The sequence below is a fragment of the Phasianus colchicus genome, chromosome 5 (genome assembly GCF_987193195.1).
Source record: "Phasianus colchicus chromosome 5, bPhaCol1.hap1.1, whole genome shotgun sequence".
NCBI lineage: Eukaryota > Metazoa > Chordata > Aves > Galliformes > Phasianidae > Phasianus > Phasianus colchicus.
In genome coordinates this window covers 46834391-46839215 of record NC_143440.1, presented here as the reverse complement: position 1 = coordinate 46839215, position 4825 = coordinate 46834391, and the positions used below count along the sequence as shown (strand labels likewise).

Below are 4825 nucleotides of genomic sequence, written 5' to 3'. Positions count from 1 at the left end.
TTTACTTCATAGCAGTGTGGTTCGTTTAGCTGTACCCTATATGATCCAGGAAATAAAATATTATTATTAATAGAGATTATTATGGACTTTGACTCTACACTTTCATTACCACTAGCGAAGAAAATTATCTTTCCAGAGCAGTTACAGTAGAAATTATGATTTTATTGAATCTGATGTTTTTCTCAAGATCTTGATTGAATTTATTAATGACACAATATTATTTACTTGCCTACTTTAAATATTTTATGTATGTTGGATATTTACAGTTGTGCTATATAATATTTATCATGACAAACTATTCATTATTTCTTACCACCAAGCTCATCATTACCTTGTGCTCATCTAATGATTGTTTATTTTATGACAGAATGATTTGAAAAGAAAATGAAGTATCACCTGTACCTGTGTTTATTCCTTGCTGGACTGTGTTGTCACACAATATCACTGTGAAAATGTTTGCCATAAAGTCAATAATACAGATCTACTTGATGGAACAGAAAATATATTAAAGCATAACTGTCAAAAGCAAGGCTCCAAATACTCAGATTTTGCATTTAGATTTTACAAGCAGACTATATCAAAAGAAGATGATAAAAATATTTTCTTTTCTCCCATCAGCATCTCCACTACCTTTGCCATGTTGGCTGTTGGTGCTAAGTCAACCACCCTGACCCAGTTTTTGAAGGACTGGGCTTTGACAGTCTGACTGAGACTCACATACATAATATACACGAAAATTTTCATAAAGTTTTAGCAGTACTGAACTGTACTGATAACATCACATTAGATATAGGAAATGTTTTCCCAGCTATTGGTTATGAACTACAGGATATGTTTTTACAAAATATTCAACAATTTTATGATGCATATTTTTTTCTGCTAATTATCATAAACCGGAAGAAGCTAAGTTGCAAATCAACAACTATGTAAAGGAGAAAAGCCAGGGGGAAGTTCCTGAATTAATTGCTCATCTTGATGCAAATACTATACTGGTTCTTGTTAACTACATTTATTTTAAAGGTAAGATATAAAATATTATATTCCAATGGATGATTTTAAAGAAAAACAAAGGAACTGCAGGGAAAGATCTAAGCTGTGAAGGACTTGCAAAGTATCTGATTGTTGAGAAATTACTTGATTTTTGCCAGTTTGTCCAAAATTTGTATGTGGAGAAATCTCACTCTAGTTGGCTGCCTCATAGCCATGGACACCTCATAGCTTGAGTGTCACTGGTCTGGGAGATAGAAGCTAAGGATGTTTCTGAAATGTTGGTGCTATGCCAGTCAATCTATTAGGGGACTGACATCCTTGCACTGCTGGGATCTCTAGTACAATGATAGATCTATTATAATCTTGGGACCCAGGCTGAGGATCTGTGCTTCTGAAGCCCTGCTTTGACGCTAGAATCCTTCATTCTTTTGAAGAACTTCACATCAGGCTGAGGGCAGTCAGTGTGCATCCGGTTTGGCACATCCCCTAACATGGGAAAGTGGAAGAGCAAGAAAAGCATAACATAATCCTGTGGCCAAGTCTTAAAGTAGGTGCATTTAGGTAACATAAAAGAAAAAAGAAATGGGGAAGTATGGCTACCATAGAAGCAAGATTCTCTTAGCTGGTCCTGATCAAGCTTTGGTTGTTTTTCAGCAAGACAGGACTTTATGCTAAAATTACTGCCCAGTTAAATGTTAAATTTTGTGTTCAGCAGTATGTAATAGTAATCTAGTAATATTCCTCTCCCATAAACAGTTTCTCAGCTTTCTCACGTGTGGTCTGATTTATATTAGTCATTTTTATGATATTTATATGATCAAGTACAACATTGTCTCCTTCTCCTCACTAGCTGCCTGGGAAAATTCTTTTGATTCTGCAAACACCTATGAGGATGATTTTTTTTTTTTTGTGAATGGAAATGAATGTGCTGAAGTTAACATGATGCAGTGTGAGAGTGACCATAACAGTAGTGACTACAACAGTAGTCACTCTCACGCTGCATCATGTTAACTCTAACAGTAGTATGACTGGGATCTCTCTTGTGAGGTGGAAGAGCTACCTTACAAGGACACTGAACAACAAAATAGATTTGGGCATCTCCCTGGCTGTCCACATATAAATGCTACCAGCAAACAAATTAGGAAGTAGAAGAATACTACCAACTGTCACTGAACTGCACACTATCCAGCCTTCTGGCTGAAACAAGACTATCATGCTTCACCACCGTTTTGTTTTCTTTGTTCAACAGAAGATTACATCTGCACTTACCAAGGATTTCCCTTAATGGGTTTTATGATGTCAAAGATTTCTTCATGGAAATGGGGATTACCGATGTATTCTCTGGTAATGCTGATCTGTCTGGACTTAGCAGCAGTTGTATACTCCAAGTTTCACAAGTAAGTGGATGGACATATCTAGTGATGGGGTGGCTGTTAGTGTTTCTGATCAATTTTATAAGTAAATCTCATGATTATGTTCAAGGGCTTCCATAAACCCTGGAACAATTGATAAAGTATTGCTAGTGGAAGTCCAAACCATTTAAGAAAATAAACAACAGTTGTCGTCCCACTGGTGAGCCTGAGTCTTCTCACCAAGTTCTCCTCATTCAGTCCTGCCAAGGAAAACACTCCTTGCAATTTATTCGGGATTCACTATTACAAGAGAATTTGGTCCACCTAATTTTATTATTTATTTTCTCTCCTAAATATCCCATAAGAAAAGAGGTGATCTTCACCTCCTGTTTGCTGTTGTTTGTGGTTCTGTATAGCCACTCCACAACATTTGTTCCTTTTTCCTCCAGGCAATTCATAAGGCTCTGCTGAAAGTTGATGAGACTGGAACTGAGGCTGCAGGATAATCCTTACCAAAGTTTCACTTCCTCATATTACCACCAAATTTAACAGACCCTTCATTGTGTTGATTTTTGACAAAGCAACCACCACCACACTTTTCATGGGGAAAATTGTCGGTCCTACATTGAAGTAATTGCTGGGTTACTGGAAGTGCATTTGGTATGAGTTAAAATGGCAGCCATGTTTGCACACTGGGCTGATTAATTCTGCTATGACTGTTCACTGGTTGAGAAATATTTAGAATTAAATGAAGATTTTCAGTAGCAAATAGGTAAACAAACAAACCAATGAATGGTTTAAAAATATAACATTTTCCACTGCTGAGTAATTCAAGTTATCAAGAAATTTTACATATTTTCCTTGGAAGAGAGATTCTTTTTAGGAATTTTGTTGTTTCAATAAATATTTTCTCTCTTTAAGCAGTTCTGTTAGACCACTTTCAGTTTTGAGTTATTCAACACAAGCTTTGCTCCAGTGGGTAACAAACCACTTATAATGCAGTTATTTCTATCCTGGGACTTGCAGAAATCAGTAGTCACCAGAGGTAGTCCCTACAGAGTTCTTTCTCCTTTATGTATCTCTTTGCTGCCTAGTTAGTTGTTGTTATCCTTCAATCAAACTCTTTGTCAATGTCATTCTAAAAAGACTTTAAAAATAAAAAAGAAAATTCTGAAGAGAACAGACTGGTTCTACTGTAGCACTGTGTCTTTTTCTAGTCCACAGTGTCATCAAACAATGTTGAAAGACAGCAACATTAAGTATAAACTGTCAAAGAATCGTCCTGCAACAATGTTGTCCACGAACTACTGCTATGGCTGATGAATAAAATGAGCATGCATTTAAACTCATCACTAACTCTCACTGTCTTCAGTCTCTTTTTACAAATCTTTTAAAATCAACACAGACTTTCAGTCACACTTATTAACATAGCACGGTGGCTGTAAATACGTTCTAAAGAGTCTTAAAGGAGTCCATATTTTCTTATATGGAGACTGAAGTTCTTTACATTCTCTCCTTATGTACTTTCTAGAATAAAACGTATTTTCAGAAATCACATAAACTCTTTCTTCCATTGCAGGTCAGCAGATCTCCCACTCTTACTGCAGAGGAGCACTGGGTCTTGTCGACCTGTATAACAAACTCTTCATTGTGCAGTTACAGACCCAAGGAGAGTCTGACACCTGCTTTGAAAGCTGTTCTCCCACTTCACTACACCCTTTGATTCATGCCATTGCATACTGGCCCTGGATAAATGTTTTGCAAGTGAAGGTTAGTCCCTGGCCCTGGGAAAATGATGCTCTAGAATGTACATTGCTCAGTACTACAGTTGTTCTGGCGATGTTCTGCAAGCACTGAGAAGGCTATGCAAGCCCCACATCAACAACTCCCCATTGCTAACATGGCTTTGACCTTCTGAATTGTACTCAAGAACTTGGTCCAGCCACAGAGGTGCTTTACTGGGACCCACTGGTGTATTTATCATGGGCTTAGTGTATGGGGGACAGCTATGCTTTCAAGTCAATAGATTTGGAGGTTCCTATCTTGTTTGTAAAGAGGAGTCCTTTTGCTCCAAGCAGCAAGAACTCCATGGAAGCCCTGAGCTATTGCTTATGCTGGAGTGATACCATCTCTCAGTGGACTGGGGGATAGTAAAAGAAGCAGATTTTACAGTGTTGAGATCAAAGATAATTTGCTATGGTGTGAGGCAGCCTGCTCTGCAATATCTATATGAACTCAAAAAGATCTGGGAGCAGTTCCAGTGAGATCCCACCCTGATAAATTGGTGCACCAGCACTGATTACAAGGCAGGATGGTGAGATTTTTATCAGAGCAGGGTGGCAGAAAAACAGGTTCCAGACCTATTGCTAAAGAGAAAGAGGTTAGAAAAATTCCCATGGTTGCTGGGATAGAGTAGAGGCATCAGGAAATAACACATGGAGCAATTTCCTGCCTCATTTGCCTCCCAGGCCTTTGCTTTTTGA

At 37.9% G+C, this 4825-nt stretch overlaps 1 pseudogene; it reads left to right on the top strand.

The window, feature by feature from the left end:
• Window positions 1-384: 384 nt before the first annotated feature.
• Window positions 385-2976, top strand: LOC116228760 (alpha-1-antiproteinase 2-like; annotated as a pseudogene).
• The last annotated feature ends 1849 nt before the right edge of the window (window positions 2977-4825 follow it).